Source organism: Gymnoscopelus braueri (assembly GCF_963280865.1).
Source record: "Gymnoscopelus braueri genome assembly, chromosome: 1".
In the NCBI taxonomy this organism is placed as follows: domain Eukaryota; kingdom Metazoa; phylum Chordata; class Actinopteri; order Myctophiformes; family Myctophidae; genus Gymnoscopelus; species Gymnoscopelus braueri.
In genome coordinates, this window is record NC_137603.1 from 17,268,904 (window position 1) to 17,289,059 (window position 20,156).

General features: G+C 42.2%; 2 protein-coding genes across 3 annotated transcripts in view; both read right to left on the reverse strand.

The window, feature by feature from the left end:
- The window catches only part of LOC308091305 (C-myc promoter-binding protein-like), a 296,959-nt gene that overhangs the window by 103,962 nt on the left and 172,841 nt on the right, over positions 1-20,156 (reverse strand). The gene's annotated exons all lie outside the window — the stretch shown is intronic.
- LOC308087761 (receptor for retinol uptake stra6-like) overlaps positions 1-20,156 on the reverse strand; it is a gene marked incomplete at both ends in the record, with an annotated part of 34,819 nt that overhangs the window by 878 nt on the left and 13,785 nt on the right. The window lies entirely within an intron of this gene.

The following is a 20,156-nucleotide window of genomic DNA, read 5'->3' on the forward strand; positions in this document are numbered from 1 at the left end:
TTAGATAGGAGAGGCTGAGATCACACAATGAAACTAACTCCCATTATGCAAACTAAAGAAGCAGGAAATGAGCATCTGAAACCTGATGAAGACGCAAAGGCGCAGAAGGCCAAAGCTAAGAAACAGAGAGAAAGAATGAAATTAAACAGAGCTAAGAAACAGAGAGAAAGAATGAAGAGAGAATCTGTAGAGAGAGTCTGTAGAGAACATCGAAAGGAAAAAAAGGAACTGGTCAAAGTATTCAAGTAATGAAAGACAACATCAACAAGCACATAACACCAGTAAGAAGAGACGGTACAGATCACAAGAACTAGAAGTTGATAAAGCTGCTGCTGCATTCTTAAAGAAGATGTCAGAAAGTGGACCCAATTATGTCTGTGTCTCCTGTGAACGAATGCTCTACAGAGAATCAGTGGCAGAGTTAAAACCTGGAAAGTATACAGGAACGATAGATATTGTTATGATAATATAATTGCTATGATATAGTAACATGTTCTATTTTACGTAAAAATTAGAACATTCCTAGAGAACTATGGTTAAAGATAGGGTAAGTGATTTCATTTGATTAAAATAGCACGGGTCTGCTGGCGGAGACTTGTGCTCCGAGGAGCACATTTTCTAGTTTTAACTTTGTTATCAGTCATTTTAGGCTACCGGATTGTTAGGGCAGGCTGGGGGGTTGTTGTGCAACTTGTGGCTCTTCTTGCAAAGATTGTTTTTGTCAATGTACCTCATGATCAGGGCAACAAAGTTGCGTCCCACTGTGTCCCAAGCTGAATTGCTTGTATGGATCAGGGGTCTTCAACGTTTTCAGGCCAAGGACCCCCTAGCTGAGAGAGGGAGATGAAGCAGGGACCCCCTCTACATCGTATAAAATTGTGTTTCAGATTCAACATTTTTTGTTTACGTGGTCTGCTAATTTTTTTTACCTCTTACGCCTCTTTGCCAAAAATAGCTGCGAGGCGTTGTGAGTTTATAGATCTGCTATTTTTGGCTAAAGTTCTCCTCAGAAAATGGATGCCAGGGGTTCAGGTGGTTAAGGTAAAATAAAAAATCCTATCACACAAAGATTTGGTGGACCCCCTATAGTAACTCTGAGGACCCCCTAGGGGTCCCGGACCCCCTGTTGAAGACCCCTGGTATAGATCATTGGTTCTCAAAGTGGGGTCCGGGGACCCCCAGGGGTCCTTGATGGAGTTCCAGGGGGTCCCCAGCTAGATGATAGATAGTTAGGAACCAAATTGACCCTTATGGGTCTGTAACTCTAAGAGTGTACAAATGGAACCAAATGTTCCATTTGTACACTCTTACAAATGGAACCAAATGGACCCTAACAGGTCAAATTGGTTCCATTTGTACACTCTCAGAGTTAAATTAACATTGGTTTTACCATAAAAAGTGTGGTCCCAGAGATAGAAATGCCATTAAATGGGGGTCCGTAGCCCTAATGCATGTCAAACTGGGGGTCCTTGAAATTAAAATGGTTGAAAATCACTGATAGAGCCGTAAAAAAAAAACTTCTCTTATGGGGGTCCCTGGCATATCTTTTCAAATGGGGGGTCCGCAGGCTAATAAGTGTCAATTTGGGGGTCCTTGACGTGAAAAAAGTTTGAGAACCATAGATATGGATCAGTGTGACAGCAGCCATCCAAGTTGCAGATGATGAATAACAATATGCTAGCAAAACACTTACTAAAAATATAGTAAGTCCATTCAACATTTTGATGCATGTTGACAGAAGTTGAAGGATATCTGAAACATCACAATTAACACATGATACATATTAATCATGCTTCTCTCCCAGATACATCCACAGTGAAGGGGATGTTAAAAACACTAGGAGACAATGAGGAACAGGATATCTTTCCAACACTGATGGAAATGATAAGAACATTTATTCCAGTGTCAACGGCAACGGTGGAGAGGTCCTTATAAGCTCAATCTGGGGAAAACCTCACTCAGAAGCCTATGCCAGGAAGAAAGGCTTTCTGATCTCCTCCTCCTCGCCATTGAGAAAGACACTATAAAAAAACACAATAAGGTGATCAACATCTACAAGGCCATGGCCCCCAGGAGGTTGCTGCTGTAACATAGGAAGGAGGGAGAAGAAGGAAGCTATAACAAGCTAGTAACAAAGACCAAAGTAGCATTTCCTTTATTTATTTTTAAGTTATAGCACTTTATTCCCCATTGTTTTTCTGATATCCTCATCACTATTGAGAAAGACATTCCTGTACACAGACCACAATGAGGCGATAGACAGCAGTTGGACTGGAAAATAATAACTCCTAATCTAAAGGATAAAGGCTGTGAACAAAGTAACAAGCTACTAACACAGGAAGGGAATAATATAACAAGTTATATTAACAAATGCACATTTAATTTTCATTCTAGCACTTTTTCCCCTGCATTTGTAAGTTATGTTAAATCAAGAAAAATGTGAACTTAAAGGACGACTTCACCGATTTTCAACCTATCTTCATATAATTGGTCCTCACTAATACTCATGATAAAATGGTACAATTTTTTTCTACTTGGTCTGTGTCTCATAGGAGGGCTGTGGACATTCCAGAAACCCGTCTACCAGTGACATCATCGTTAGGCATGATTTTTTTTTCCAACAAGATTTCACATTTTTTATTTAGATTTTTATTAACACGAGAACAACGGCTTCTTTTATTGCATTGCAACTTTCCAGGAATAGAAAGTCTGCAGTTTCTATTAGCTTGGATTCCCCATTGATGATGTCACTGGTAGACGGGATTCTGAACTGTCCACAGCCCTCCTCTGAGACACAGACCGAGTAGAAAGAAAATTGTACCATTTTATCATGAGTATTAGTGAGGACCAATTATATGAAGATAGGTTGAAAATCGGTGAAGTCGTCCTTTAACAGCAACATTTTTTTTTACCCAACAACACAGCAAAATTTTTCATACACCTTATCTAAAGCTTCTGTGTTGCTTTATAGAATTATATTATCAGTATAACGTGGATGTGAATTATATTGAACTAATTTGTTGGCACTCTCACAGTGTAATGGTATCTGCATCTTCTTATTGCTCATTATGACTGTAGTTAAATTATTAATTATTATACCTTGTATGGAGAGATGAAGATGAAGAGATTATTAATAGAGGTATTAAAAGAGGCAGATAAGAGAGTATTAATACAGGTATTAAAAGAGGCAGCCATGCAGTTAATAATAATAATAATGATAGTCATTATTATTACATTAGCTTAGTGTTTCTGCCTGTGTTGCTATGCTATCTGTCTGTTGGAGTGTAAAACATGTGGTAAGATGAAAGTGAGAGAGAAAAGAAGCACAAATCAGACCAGTGTTATTGTAACAATTGTAACTTTTGTATGAATATTATTACTGTTTGTGGAGTAATTTATTCTGTATAATCCTAGATTATTAGATTCCTATTGTTAATTTAAAAAGAGATATTCCTCTAAATCTGTTTAGAAATGTAAAAAAAATGTCTCGGCTAGAGGTGCCCTTTGGAAATTACAGCCCCTGCTCCTATAATTCCCTCTGCACGTTCCTGCACTCAACGCATCACAGTTAAGCTTGTAGTAGTTTAAATTTCTGAAAACGTTTTTGAAAATGTCTACATTTTAATACTTTAACTGGAAACCAATTTGACTGAGCATATTTCATTTGTAGTTGAGTAATGTTCACCAGGAGTATCTATACTTTGACTCAAGTACTGGTAGAGTACTTTGGTCCACCAGTGCTGCAAGTAGAGCCTCACTTTGAAGCATATAGTGATGTCCAGGACCCTTCACTGACCTGCTACAACCATATTATGTGCCCAGCAGGACTTAAGGTCAGCTGCAGGGTCTATTGGTCATTCCTCGTACCAGGTTGGGCGGCAATAGTTGAATGGTTAGTGAATTGAGCCCGCCCGGGAAGCCCAAGGTTCGAAGTGTCCCCGAGCAAGATACTTAACCTCTAACTGCTCCCAAAAACAAAAAGGTACGGAATGCCCCTCCACAGGTCTTAAGAGCTGCAGGCTCTGTGGACATTTTTAAGAACCACTTAAAAACACTGCTGTTAAAACAAGCATTTGTGGAATGTCTTCTATTTTTTTGGTTGTTGTTTTTGACCATTTGAATGCTTCGTGCGGTGTCTTTATTTCTGTTGTATGTAAAGCACTTTGTGAGTTCCATACAAGTGCCATACAAATAAAATGTACATGTACTTACTTCACCACACTACACATTCATAAGACTTGTTGAACAAGCGTAGCACTTGCCCTAGCCTCGATAACCTTCCAGGCTTATGCAAAGGATAAAATGTAAACTGCACTGGCTTTAACGATATAAGAGACTATGGATGATGATGGTGCTGTTGTTCCCCAAATGGAAGGACAGTTTTAAGGCTGCTCTTAAACTTGTGTCTGCCTCCTGGACCAAACCTCCAAGATGGTTCCACAGGAGAACAGTTTTGGCTCTGTTTTTGCTATATTGAAATAGAGCCAAGATATGCTTTAATCTTAATAATACCAATTTTACTGAAGTCTGGAGACATTATTTCAGCCTGGTACCTGTTAGAATCTTAAAATACACACTTTAAGGATTGAGAAAATGCAGTTGAATCTTGCTCGGGGACACTGATGTATTTAGCAAAAAACAAAATGTTATAATTTTTATGTGATATGAACATTTTCGGCTTTGTTATTTTTTGCGTTTTTTTGTCCTGTGGTAGAGTCAAGATGTGCTTGAATCTGAATAATAACCACTTTATGGAATTCCTTTGGTCCAAATTGTATGGGGAAAAAAATTATTTGAAGGTTGTTTCCTTCAAAAGTGTTCAATTTTCTGGTTTGGGTTCAGGATATGTGTACTAATAAAGGGTACTATGCGCGTGGGCCCCACTTTCCATCTAGACTTAACATAAATACGTACATTTTGTGTTGCGTCACATTAACTTAATTCATCCGTTTATAACTCAGAGAGTGTACAAATGTAACCAAATGGCCTCCTTTTGGTGACATTTTGTACAATCAGAGTTAAATTAATGTTGAGGATTTTACTGTAACCAGAGAGACTGAGTGATGAGCGAGTATCTATGTTGGTTACATCAATGTTTCCCAAAATGAGATTAAATCTGTCTTCTTTTTTTTAATGTTTCCCACAAAAGAATAATGTCATTATTAAAGTTAATTATTATTTGTTTTAAGACATATTGAAAATAGCTGATATGTAGATTGTCTATTTTCACTGTTTTTGAAATAGGGCTTACGGTAAGTGGTTTTGGGAAACACCTGTGGTCAAATACCTCGTTCTATTCAAGGAGGCAGGAACAATGCATCCTGTTTGTACAGCGATGGGTAGCTGGTTCCTCCACCTTGGTGGGCCACATAACTTCACCACCATGCCACACCCAGTGTTGTGTGTATAAAAGAGGACAGCTCTCATCTACACTCTATCCTCTCTGCACACCAACAGGGACTCCTTCTCCAGCACCACACACCACGACCACCAACCAACCAACCAACCATGTGTAGTATCAAGAAGAACCAGCGCATCGGCCTGTACAAGGCGGGGGTTTCAGTACCTTCATTGGCTGATCTCTGGGGTCCTAAAGTATCCTGTACACCAAGGCGATCTTTGAACTTTACATCACATCACATCACATCACTCCTGTATGGGTCATCACATCTCTGCTGTGAAACTGTCTACAGATGTAAGTATACCAGTGTGTAAATTAACCTAGTACATTTACTCAAGTGCTGTAATCAAGTAAAAAATTTAGGCATTTTTTACTTTACTGAAGTATGTCCAATTTTCAATACTTTTACTTCTTCTCCATTACATCTCAGAGGCAAATATTGTACTTTTACTCCACTACAATTATTTGAAAACTTTAGTTACTAGCGCAATGTGACGCTTGTAGATTTTTTTTAAGTGAATGTGAAAGTGGTTAAGTGTGTGTGTGGGTTTTTATAAATGTTGAACCAATGGAAAGAGAATTAAGAAGAGCTTGTGACTAAATAATTACATTGGATCCATTTCCTGAAAAGTAACAGTTTGGACTCTTTCCTCTCTAGGCCCTGGACATGTAACCACATTCGGGGAACAGGTTTGGGTTGTGAAGATCAAGGCTCCAGAAGAGCCCATTGTTCTCAACCAGACCCCCGAGACCCCCAAGCCCATTGTTCTCGACCAGACCGCCGAGACCCCCAAGCCCATTGTTCTCGACCAGACCGCCGAGACCCCCAAGCCCATTGTTCTCGACCAGACCGCCGAGACCCCCAAGCCCATTGTTCTCGACCAGACCGCCGAGACCCCCAAGCCCACTGTTCTCGACCAGACCCCCGAGACCCCCAAGCCCACTGTTCTCGACCAGACCCCCGAGAACCCTGCTCACCATCACGATTATTGGACAATAAGAAAATGGTTGGAACAGTGATGCTAGATTTCAGTGCAGCGTTTGATGTCATTGATCATGAACTGCTGAGATCAAAACTGAAGGCATATGGTTTTTTATCATCAGCTCTCTCTTGGATGGATAGTTATCTGTCCGGGAGGAAGCAAAGAGTATTTTTTAATGGAAGTCTATCTGAGAGTAAGGATGTCATATGTGGAGTCCCTCAGGGTAGTTGTTTAGGCCCACTTTTATTTTCAATTTTTACTAATGATATGCCTTGTGTTTTGGATCAAGCAAATATGGTGATGTATGCGGATGATTCGACCATGTTTAGCGCTGCAACAACGAGCAATACACTAAATAAAGTATTGTTAAAAGAATTAAAATTGGTGTCAAATTGGGTAAAAGAAAACAAATTGATCTTGAATGTGTCCAAGACAAAGTGCATTGTCTTGGGCACTAGAAATATGCTGGCTAGGGACCCCCAACTGAGTTTATCTATGGCGGGGACCCCAATACAGCAAGTTAATAAAATAAAGTTACTTGGTGTAACAATTGATGAGCGCTTGACATGGTCGGATCATATTGATAGTATTGTTGTGAAAATGGGGCAGGGTATTGCAGTTACACGCAGATGTTCTCCCTATATTACACCAATAATTAGAAAGGAGGTAACACAGGCATTAGTCCTTTCACATTTAGAGTACTGTATGGTTGTGTGGTCCTCTGCTGCTAAAATGGATATAAGAAAACTCCAGCTAGCACAAAATAGAGCTGCACGATTAGCACTGTATTGCTCTTTTAGAACTAATGTTACAAGGATGCACCACAGTTTGGCATGGTTAACTGTTGAGGCTAAGTTAACATCAAGTCTTATAAAATTTTCCAGAAATGCAATTATTGAGGGGAAGCCAGATTTCTTCAGAGATCAATTACTTAATGCAGGTCTAAAACATAGATATCAAACAAGACAGGTAAGCTCAGGGTATTTGGAACTTCCAAAACCAAAGTCAGAAGTACTTAAAAAAACAGTTATTTATAGAGCCACCCAACAATGGAACTCATTATCCACAAATATTAAACAAATTAAGAGCAAATATATATTCAAAAAATCTATTAAACAGATATTAATGAAAGAGATCACACAATTAGAATGATCAATATGTTTTTGTACATGATGTTTAACCAATGTTCCTGTAGTGTCTATATCATTGGAATTTTAATTTAGCTTAGTTTTGGACTGACGAGTGTCAGTTGTTGTTTGTATGTATATTGTATGTTGTTTTATGTTGTGAAGTTTTATGTGGACCCCAGGAAGACTAGCGACCGCGGCAGCGGAAGCTAATGGGGATCCGAATAAAGAATAAAGAATAAAGAATAAAGATCCCAATTGCTCACATTGCCATCAGCCCATGCCGAAGGCCACTGTTCGTTAACACTGAGCCCATTGTTAACGACCAGACCCCCGAGACCCCCAAGCCCATTGTTCTCGACCAGACCGCCGAGACCCCCAAGCCCATTGTTCTCGACCAGACCCCCGAGACCCCCAAGCCCATTGTTCTCGACCAGACCGCCGAGACCCCCAAGCCCATTGTTCTCGACCAGACCCCCGAGACCCCCAAGCCCATTGTTCTCGACCAGACCGCCGAGACCCCCAAGCCCATTGTTCTCGACCAGACCCCCGAGACCCCCAAGCCCATTGTTCTCGACCAGACCGCCGAGACCCCCAAGCCCATTATTCTCGACCAGACCCCCGAGACCCCCAAGCCCATTGTTCTCGACCAGACCGCCGAGACCCCCAAGCCCACTGTTCTCGACCAGACCCCCGAGAACCCCAAGCCCACTGTTCTCGACCAGACCGCCGAGACCCCCAAGCCCATTGTTCTCGACCAGACCGCCGAGACCCCGAAGACCAAGGATCAAGACTAGACCCCCGAGACCCCGAAGACCAAGGATCGCAACCAGAGCCCCGAGACCCAGAAGAGCACCAAGACCTGAGTAACTGAAACTGAAACATACAGTACAGCAGTGTTAATTTTGACAGCAAATTCTGATTTAGTTTTAGTCTTTTGAATAACGGTGAATAACACTAGTTTTAGTCCCATTCTAGTCTTCTGAAATGGTTTAGTCGACTAAATATCAAAACCGTAGTATTTTAGTCTTTTAGTCTTAGTCAACATAATTAACACTGCAGTACAGTACATAGAATAATAAGATGAAGTATCATGGTTATTATTAACAGCCTGTTACTGTATTGCGCTCGTATCCCATCATACGAGTGTAATAGCCTACACATAGTTTACTAAACCACTGAGACAAACTGTGTATTCACTTATGCCTTATATTTCATAATGGCATTTTGAATACTGACAAACGTTAACTCAGTTGCATGATCGTTTAAAATATGTCCAATGCATAAATACACATTGCTTTGTTGCAGTGGTGGAAAGTAACTAAGTACATTTACTCAAGTACTGTAGTACAATTTTGAGGTATTTTTACTTTACTGGAGTATTTCCAATTTTCAGTACTTTTACTTCTACTCCACTGCTCCGAAGCAAATGTTATACTTTTACTCCACTACAATTATTTGAAAACTTGAGTTACCTGTTACTTTGGAGATTTGGATTATTATTACAAAACACACATTAATCCACTTATATCCTATATACATTTTGGCCATTTGAAATTAGCCGATCTACAAGCTCACAATGAGCTTTAGATCTTCTATTTTCAAAGGATTTGTAAACAAACATGTGAAATGGGACATTCTGCATAATGAGTAATTTCTGCTTTTGGTACTTTAATTACATTTTGATTCCAATACTTGTGTACTTTTACTCAAGTACATTTTCTATTCTGGACTTTTACTTGTAACAGAGTATTTCTACATTGCAGTATTGATACTTTTACTTAAGTAAGAAATGTGAGTACTTTTCCCACCACTGCTTTGTTGTTTTACATTTATTGTCATTTGTGAAATAATGTCTTCATATAGTGTTAGGTACAGCCTTACTGTCTCTCCATTCACTGTATTAGCCTAACAGTCTAGCGTGTGCGCGTGATGCACAACATGCTGATCATCATTGGCCTTACATGTTTTGACAAGCTGAATATTATAGAGTCAAAATGGTCCTTCATACTGTATGCTGTTGTGAGTACTGTGCAACATAACGATGGTCTGGAGAACTATACTGCTCATGTAATAAAACTTCTATCTCAGAAATACAACATGTCTGTGGCTCGCCACCTTCGTTCTCTTCACTCCATCTCTATACCAAACACACCAAAGCAGGCCTGCAATTCCAGCGCTTAGGAAATTGGCTTAGGAATGAGACAAAAACAAAAAAATATCCATGAATTCAAGTCTCCATGGGGTGACTAATCGATAGAAAAAAATGTCATTTTGGGGGTGAACTATCCCTTTAAGAACTGAGAATCTCTACAAAAGACACTGGTGTTTAAAAACGGTTTTAACAGGACAGAGGAGAAAACTTTGAAATCAGCTGGAGCAGTGTGGGCGTGGCATCAAGGCCATTGTGGCGCCATCTTGTTGAGGGACAGAAGGACAAAGTGAGGGAGGGGCCACAGCAGCCATGGCCTTCATTGATTGATTGATTGAATACTTTGTTAGTCAGAAATGTAAACATCTGGTACAGTAAGACATTAAGGTTAAAAGAATAACACAATAATGTGTCATCACGGCATGACGACATTCCCGCCCTGCACCAGAGCCTGCCAACCATGTCTGCTGTGATGTCATAGCAAGCAGAACCCAACTCCAAAGCAGACACAGAGGAATAATAATTTGACTAAAGAGCCACACTTTTACGCACCCACTCAAGGGGAAATATTTCGATATCAAGGGCACTAGAACATGCACAACCAAACATGTTATATACATGCTTAAGTGCCCATGTGGTCTAGGATATGTTGGTAAGACCAACAGGGCGCTAAAGACACACATTTATGAACATAGAAGCAGCATTCGCAACCAAGATCAAAAGAGCCCAGTTGCAATGCACTTCGGATCGGAAATAGCTCCCCTGCTATACGAGCAGCCTTGGCCCCTCCCGCTGCGAGAGGACCTGCTGCAGCAGGCGGGGGGCGAGATTCATCATCACAGGCCTGCAGACCTAGACCTGTGGGTCTTGCCCGTGAGAGGGAAAATCTGACTGCGACAGGACTGCCACCTAGGGTGGTGGCCACTATTCAGGCCGCTAGGGCACTCTCCACTAGAACCGCTTATGGGGCAAAGTGGAGTGTGTTCGAGGAGTGGTGTCTGGGACGGTCCCCGGTTGTGGTTCCGTTCCAGGCCTCGGTCTTTGACGTTTTGATTTTCTTACAGGATATATTGGATCTCGGAAATGCTTTCTCCACGATCAAAGTGTACTTGGCGGCCATCTCAGCCAGCCATGCTGGTTTTGATGGGAAAACTGTGGGGAAACAGCCCCTGGTGTGCCAGTTCATGAAGGGCGCGTTGCGTGAACATCCTGTCTCACGGTCCTTGTTTCCCACATGGGACTTGGTCCTGGTGCTCGACTCACTCTCTCGTCCTCCTTTTGAACTGTTGGAGACAGTGGAACCAAAGTTCCTCACGTTCAAGACGGTACTCCTGGTTGCGCTGACAACAGCGAAACGGGTGAGCGATATGCATGCTCTTTCGGTGGTTCCGGAGTGCATGAGGTTCGCTGGTGATGGCAGTAGGGTTATTCTCAAACCTAACCCGACTTTCGTTCCCAAAAACCACCTAGCGGTGGTTATGCCAACTGAGCTGGTGGCTTTTCATCCGCCTCCTTTTGCCTCAGAAGAGGACAGGAGGCTACACTGTCTTTGTCCAGTAAGAGCCCTGCGGCTGTATGTCCAGAGGACTGCGGCCCTGAACCGTCCCAGCCAGCTTTTCGTCTCCCTGGGCCCTGGGCCTGGGGGACTGGCGGTGACTAAGTCCACGCTTTCCCGTTGGATTGTGGAGGCTATTCGCCTGGCGTATGTTAGTAAGGGAGCCCCAGTGCCTGAAGGCCTGAGGGCGCACTCTACTAGAAGTGTATCGACGTCCTGGGCCCTCCTCAAAGGGGTGTCTATTCAGGACATCTGCACAGCGGCGAGTTGGTGGTCTCCATCGACTTTCGCAGTTTTTTACAGCCTGGACGTGGCGTCGTCTTCTATGGCGCACGCAGTCCTGGGCGTGGCTTCCACCTGAGGGTGGTTAGGTGCTTAGAACGGACGTAGGATCTGTTCATGCCCCCTCGCCTTAGTGTTTGATAGGCCGACCTTTGGGCCTTAGATTAATAAGGCGGACTTCGGTCTGTCAGGGCCCTCCACTAACTAGACAGGCTGTGCCTGGTTTTTAGTTTATGAGGCAGACTACGGTCTGTCAGGGCCCCACTAAAATGTCTTGATCTCTGCCTCAGACCCGGTGGGTCTGTTGGCGCCTGGGTGCCGTGGGCCCCGTCCCCTGGGGGGGCGGGGCCCTGGTACAGGTTGTGGGTATCTTGATTTGCGGTTACATTCAGGGGGTTTATGTCTCCCATATGTGAACAGTGAGAGAGCGATGTAATAAAACTATAGGTTACTTACGTAACCCCGGTTTTATAAATTGCGAACGAGCTGTTCACAAAAACGCCCTTCTTTTTGCTCAGCAGAAGGAAGCTGGTGTGAAAGAGAACGTAACTTCCGCTTTTCGAGTCCTTTGTACCCTCGGGGGGTAGGGATTTCCGGAAAGCGACTGACGGCCCCATTTGATTAAAATAGCACGGGTCTGCTGGCGGAGACTTGTGCTCCGAGGAGCACATTTTCTAGTTTTAACTTTGTTATCAGTCATTTTAGGCTACCGGATTGTTAGGGCAGGCTGGGGGGTTGTTGTGCAACTTGTGGCTCTTCTTGCAAAGATTGTTTTTGTCAATGTACCTCATGATCAGGGCAACAAAGTTGCGTCCCACTGTGTCCCAAGCTGAATTGCTTGTATGGATCAGGGGTCTTCAACGTTTTCAGGCCAAGGACCCCCTAGCTGAGAGAGGGAGATGAAGCAGGGACCCCCTCTACATCGTATAAAATTGTGTTTCAGATTCAACATTTTTTGTTTACGTGGTCTGCTAATTGTTTTTACCTCTTACGCCTCTTTGCCAAAAATATCTGCGAGGCGTTGTGAGTTTATAGATCTGCTATTTTTGGCTAAAGTTCTCCTCAGAAAATGGATGCCAGGGGTTCAGGTGGTTAAGGTAAAATAAAAAATCCTATCACACAAAGATTTGGTGGACCCCCTGTAGTAACTCTGAGGACCCCCTAGGGGTCCCGGACCCCCTGTTGAAGACCCCTGGTATAGATCATTGGTTCTCAAAGTGGGGTCCGGGGACCCCCAGGGGTCCTTGATGGAGTTCCAGGGGGTCCCCAGCTAGATGATAGATAGTTAGGAACCAAATTGACCCTTATGGGTCTGTAACTCTAAGAGTGTACAAATGGAACCAAATGTTCCATTTGTACACTCTTACAAATGGAACCAAATGGACCCTAACGGGTCAAATTGGTTCCATTTGTACACTCTCAGAGTTAAATTAACATTGGTTTTACCATAAAAAGTGTGGTCCCAGAGATAGAAATGCCATTAAATGGGGGTCCGTAGCCCTAATGCATGTCAAACTGGGGGTCCTTGAAATTAAAATGGTTGAAAATCACTGATAGAGCCATAAAAAAAAACTTCTCTTATGGGGGTCCCTGGCATATCTTTTCAAATGGGGGGTCCGCAGGCTAATAAGTGTCAATTTGGGGGTCCTTGACGTGAAAAAAGTTTGAGAACCATAGATATGGATCAGTGTGACAGCAGCCATCCAAGTTGCAGATGATGAATAACAATATGCTAGCAAAACATTTACTAAAAATATAGTAAGTCCATTCAACATTTTGATGCATGTTGATAGAAGTTGAAGGATATCTGAAACATCACAATTAACACATGATACATATTAATCATGCTTCTCTCCCAGATACATCCACAGTGAAGGGGATGTTAAAAACACTAGGAGACAATGAGGGACAGGATATCTTTCCAACACTGATGGAAATGATAAGAACATGTATTCCAGTGTCAACGGCAACGGTGGAGAGGTCCTTATAAGCTCAATCTGGGGAAAACCTCACTCAGAAGCCTATGCCAGGAAGAGAGGCTTTCTGATCTCCTCCTCCTCGCCATTGAGAAAGACACTATAAAAAAACACAATAAGGTGATCAACATCTACAAGGCCATGGCCCCCAGGAGGTTGCTGCTGTAACATAGGAAGGAGGGAGAAGAAGGAAGCTATAACAAGCTAGTAACAAAGACCAAAGTAGCATTTCCTTTATTTATTTTTAAGTTATAGCACTTTATTCCCCATTGTTTTTCTGATATCCTCATCACTATTGAGAAAGACATTCCTGTACACAGACCACAATGAGGCGATAGACAGCAGTTGGACTGGAAAATAATAACTCCTAATCTAAAGGATAAAGGCTGTGAACAAAGTAACAAGCTACTAACACAGGAAGGGAATAATATAACAAGTTATATTAACAAATGCACATTTAATTTTCATTCTAGCACTTTTTCCCCTGCATTTGTAAGTTATGTTAAATCAAGAAAAATGTGAACTTAACAGCAACATTTTTTTTTACCCAACAACACAGCAACATTTTTCATACACCTTATCTAAAGCTTCTGTGTTGCTTTATAGAATTATATTATCAGTATAACGTGGATGTGAATTATATTGAACTAATTTGTTGGCACTCTCACAGTGTAATGGTATCTGCATCTTCTTATTGCTCATTATGACTGTAGTTAAATTATTAATTATTATACCTTGTATGGAGAGATGAAGATGAAGAGATTATTAATAGAGGTATTAAAAGAGGCAGATAAGAGAGTATTAATACAGGTATTAAAAGAGGCAGCCATGCAGTTAATAATAATAATAATGATAGTCATTATTATTACATTAGCTTAGTGTTTCTGCCTGTGTTGCTATGCTATCTGTCTGTTGGAGTGTAAAACAGGGAGAGCATGTGGTAAGATGAAAGTGAGAGAGAAAAGAAGCACAAATCAGACCAGTGTTATTGTAACAATTGTAACTTTTGTATGAATATTATTACTGTTTGTGGAGTAATTTATTCTGTATAATCCTAGATTATTAGATTCCTATTGTTAATTTAAAAAGAGATATTCCTCTAAATCTGTTTAGAAATGTAAAAAAAATGTCTCGGCTAGAGGTGCCCTTTGGAAATTACAGCCCCTGCTCCTATAATTCCCTCTGCACGTTCCTGCACTCAACGCATCACAGTTAAGCTTGTAGTAGTTTAAATTTCTGAAAACGTTTTTGAAAATGTCTACATTTTAATACTTTAACTGGAAACCAATTTGACTGAGCATATTTCATTTGTAGTTGAGTAATGTTCACCAGGAGTATCTATACTTTGACTCAAGTACTGGTAGAGTACTTTGGTCCACCAGTGCTGCAAGTAGAGCCTCACTTTGAAGCATATAGTGATGTCCAGGACCCTTCACTGACCTGCTACAACCATATTATGTGCCCAGCTGGACTTAAGGTCAGCTGCAGGGTCTATTGGTCATTCCTCGTACCAGGTTGGGCGGCAATAGTTGAATGGTTAGTGAAGTGAGTCCGCCCGGGAAGCCCAAGGTTCGAAGTGTCCCCGAGCAAGATACTTAACCTCTAACTGCTCCCAAAAACAAAAAGGTACGGAATGCCCCTCCACAGGTCTTAAGAGCTGCAGGCTCTGTGGACATTTTTAAGAACCACTTAAAAACACTGCTGTTTAAACAAGCATTTGTGGAATGTCTTCTATTTTTTTGGTTGTTGTTTTTGACCATTTGAATGCTTCGTGCGGTGTCTTTATTTCTGTTGTATGTAAAGCACTTTGTGAGTTCCATACAAGTGCCATACAAATAAAATGTACATGTACTTACTTCACCACACTACACATTCATAAGACTTGTTGAACAAGCGTAGCACTTGCCCTAGCCTCGATAACCTTCCAGGCTTATGCAAAGGATAAAATGTAAACTGCACTGGCTTTAACGATATAAGAGACTATGGATGATGATGGTGCTGTTGTTCCCCAAATGGAAGGACAGTTTTAAGGCTGCTCTTAAACTTGTGTCTGCCTCCTGGACCAAACCTCCAAGATGGTTCCACAGGAGAACAGTTTTGGCTCTGTTTTTGCTATATTGAAATAGAGCCAAGATATGCTTTAATCTTAATAATACCAATTTTACTGAAGTCTGGAGACATTATTTCAGCCTGGTACCTGTTAGAATCTTAAAATACACACTTTAAGGATTGAGAAAATGCAGTTGAATCTTGCTCGGGGACACTGATGTATTTAGCAAAAAATGTGATATGAACATTTTCGGCTTTGTTATTTTTTGCGTTTTTTGTCCTGTGGTAGAGTCAAGATGTGCTTGAATCTGAATAATAACCACTTTATTGAATTCCTTTGGTCCAAATTGTATGGGGAAAAAAAATATTTGAAGGTTGTTTCCTTCAAAAGTGTTCAATTTTCTGGTTTGGGTTCAGGATATGTGTACTAATAAAGGGTACTATGCGCGTGGGCCCCACTTTCCATCTAGACTTAACATAAATACGTACATTTTGTGTTGCGTCACATTAACTTAATTCATCCGTTTATAACTCAGAGAGTGTACAAATGTAACCAAATGGCCTCCTTTTGGTGACATTTTGTACAATCAGAGTTAAATTAATGTTGAGGATTTTACTGTAACCAGAGAGACTGAGTGATGAGCGAGTATCTATGTTGGTTACATCAATGTTTCCCAAAATGAGATTAAATCTGTCTTCTTTTTTTTAATGTTTCCCACAAAAGAATAATGTCATTATTAAAGTTAATTATTATTTGTTTTAAGACATATTGAAAATAGCTGATATGTAGATTGTCTATTTTCACTGTTTTTGAAATAGGGCTTACGGTAAGTGGTTTTGGGAAACACCTGTGGTCAAATACCTCGTTCTATTCAAGGAGGCAGGAACAATGCAACCTGTTTGTACAGCGATGGGTAGCTGGTTCCTCCACCTTGGTGGGCCACATAACTTCACCACCATGCCACACCCAGTGTTGTGTGTATAAAAGAGGACAGCTCTCATCTACACTCTATCCTCTCTGCACACCAACAGGGACTCCTTCTCCAGCACCACACACCACGACCACCAACCAACCAACCAACCATGTGTAGTATCAAGAAGAACCAGCGCATCGGCCTGTACAAGGCGGGGGTTTCAGTACCTTCATTGGCTGATCTCTGGGGTCCTAAAGTATCCTGTACACCAAGGCGATCTTTGAACTTTACATCACATCACATCACATCACTCCTGTATGGGTCATCACATCTCTGCTGTGAAACTGTCTACAGATGTAAGTATACCAGCGTGTAAATTAACCTAGTACATTTACTCAAGTGCTGTAATCAAGTAAAAATTTTAGGCATTTTTTACTTTACTGAAGTATTTCCAATTTTCAATACTTTTACTTCTTCTCCATTACATCTCAGAGGCAAATATTGTACTTTTACTCCACTACAATTATTTGAAAACTTTAGTTACTAGCGCAATGTGACAGATTCAATTCAATTTTTTTTAAGTGAATGTGAAAGTGGTTAAGTGTGTGTGTGGGTTTTTATAAATGTTGAACCAATGGAAAGAGAATTAAGAAGAGCTTGTGACTAAATAATTACATTGGATCCATTTCCTGAAAAGTAACAGTTTGGACTCTTTCCTCTCTAGGCCCTGGACATGTAACCACATGTGGGGAACAGGTTTGGGTTGTGAAGATCAAGGCTCCAGAAGAGATCCAGAAGACCACTGTTACCGACCAGACCCCCGAGATCCCCAAGCCCACTGTTACCGACCCGATCCCCGAGACCCCCAAGCCCATTGTTCTCGACCAGACCGCCGAGACCCCCAAGCCCATTGTTCTCGACCAGACCGCCGAGACCCCCAAGCCCATTGTTCTCGACCAGACCCCCGAGACCCCCAAGCCCATTGTTCTCGACCAGACCGCCGAGACCCCCAAGCCCATTGTTCTCGACCAGACCCCCGAGACCCCCAAGCCCATTGTTCTCGACCAGACCCCCGAGACCCCCAAGCCCATTGTTCTCGACCAGACCCCCGAGACCCCCAAGCCCATTGTTCTCGACCAGACCGCCGAGACCCCCAAGCCCATTGTTCTCGACCAGACCCCCGAGACCCCCAAGCCCATTGTTCTCGACCAGACCGCCGAGACCCCCAAGCCCATTGTTCTCGACCAGACCGCCGAGACCCCCAAGCCCACTGTTCTCGACCAGACCCCCGAGACCCCTGCTCAACATCACAATCCCAATTGCTCACATTGCCATCAGCCCATGCCGAAGGCCAATGTTCCAGAAGAGCCCATTGTTAACGACCAGACCCCCGAGACCCCCAAGCCCATTGTTCTCGACCAGACCGCCGAGACCCCCAAGCCCATTGTTCTCGACCAGACCCCCGAGACCCCCAAGCCCATTGTTCTCGACCAGACCGCCGAGACCCCCAAGCCCACTGTTCTCGACCAGACCCCCGAGACCCCCAAGCCCATTGTTCTCGACCAGACCGCCGAGACCCCCAAGCCCATTGTTCTCGACCAGACCGCCGAGACCCCCAAGCCCATTGTTCTCGACCAGACCCCCGAGACCCCCAAGCCCACTGTTCTCGACCAGACCCCCGAGACCCCCAAGCCCATTGTTCTCGACCAGACCGCCGAGAACCCCAAGCCCATTGTTCTCGACCAGACCCCCGAGACCCCCAAGCCCATTGTTCTCGACCAGACCCCCGAGACCCCCAAGCCCATTGTTCTCGACCAGACCCCCGAGACCCCCAAGCCCATTGTTCTCGACCAGACCGCCGAGACCCCCAAGCCCATTGTTCTCGACCAGACCCCCGAGACCCCCAAGCCCATTGTTCTCGACCAGACCCCCGAGACCCCCAAGCCCACTGTTCTCGACCAGACCGCCGAGACCCCCAAGCCCATTGTTCTCGACCAGACCGCCGAGACCCCGAAGACCAAGGATCAAGACTAGACCCCCGAGACCCCGAAGACCAAGGATCGCAACCAGAGCCCCGAGACCCAGAAGAGCACCAAGACCTGAGTAACTGAAACTGAAACATACAGTACAGCAGTGTTAATTTTGACAGCAAATTCTGATTTAGTTTTAGTCTTTTGAATAACGGTGAATAACACTAGTTTTAGTCCCATTCTAGTCTTCTGAAATGGTTTAGTCGACTAAATATCAAAACCGTAGTATTTTAGTTTTTTAGTCTTAGTCAACATAATTAACACTGCAGTACAGTACAGTATATAGAATAATAAGATGAAGTATCATGGTTATTATTAACAGCCTGTTACTGTATTGCGCTCGTATCCCATCATACGAGTGTAATAGCCTACACAAAGTTTACTAAACCACTGAGACAAACTGTGTATTCACTTATGCCTTATATTTCATAATGGCATTTTGAATACTGACAAACGTTAACTCAGTTGCATGATCGTTTAAAATATGTCCAATGCATAAATACACATCCAGATGTTGCTTTGTTGCAGTGGTGGAAAGTAACTAAGTACATTTACTCAAGTACTGTACTTAAGTACAATTTTGAGGTATTTTTACTTTACTGGAGTATTTCCAATTTTCAGTACTTTTACTTCTACTCCACTGCTCCGAAGCAAATGTTATACTTTTACTCCACTACAATTATTTGAAAACTTGAGTTACCTGTTACTTTGGAGATTTGGATTATTATTACAAAACACACATTAATCCACTTATATCCTATATACATTTTGGCCATTTGAAATTAGCCGATCTACAAGCTCACAATGAGCTTTAGATCTTCTATTTTCAAAGGATTTGTAAACAAACATGTGAAATGGGACATTCTGCATAATGAGTAATTTCTGCTTTTGGTACTTTAATTACATTTTGATTCCAATACTTGTGTACTTTTACTCAAGTACATTTTCTATTCTGGACTTTTACTTGTAACAGAGTATTTCTACATTGCAGTATTGATACTTTTACTTAAGTAAGAAATGTGAGTACTTTTCCCACCACTGCTTTGTTGTTTTACATTCATTGTCATTTGTGAAATAATGTCTTCATATAGTGTTAGGTACAGCCTTACTGTCTCTCCATTCACTGTATTAGCCTAACAGTCTAGCGTGTGCGCGTGATGCACAACATGCTGATCATCATTGGCCTTACATGTTTTGATAAGCTGAATATTATAGAGTCAAAATGGTCCTTCATACTGTATGCTGTTCTGAGTACTGTGCAACATAACGATGGTCTGGAGAACTATACTGCTCATGTAATAAAACTTCTATCTCAGAAATACAACATGTCTGTGGCTCGCCACCTTCGTTCTCTTCACTCCATCTCTATACCAAACACACCAAAGCAGGCCTGCAATTCCAGCGCTTAGGAAATTGGCTTAGGAATGAGACAAAAACAAAAAAATATCCATGAATTCAAGTCTCCATGGGGTGACTAATCGATAGAAAAAAATGTCATTTTGGGGGTGAACTATCCCTTTAAGAACTGAGAATCTCTACAAAAGACCCTGGTGTTTAAAAACGGTTTTAACAGGACAGAGGAGAAAACTTTGAAATCAGCTGGAGCAGTGTGGGCGTGGCATCAAGGCCATTGTGGCGCCATCTTGTTGAGGGACAGAAGGACAAAGTGAGGGAGGGGCCACAGCAG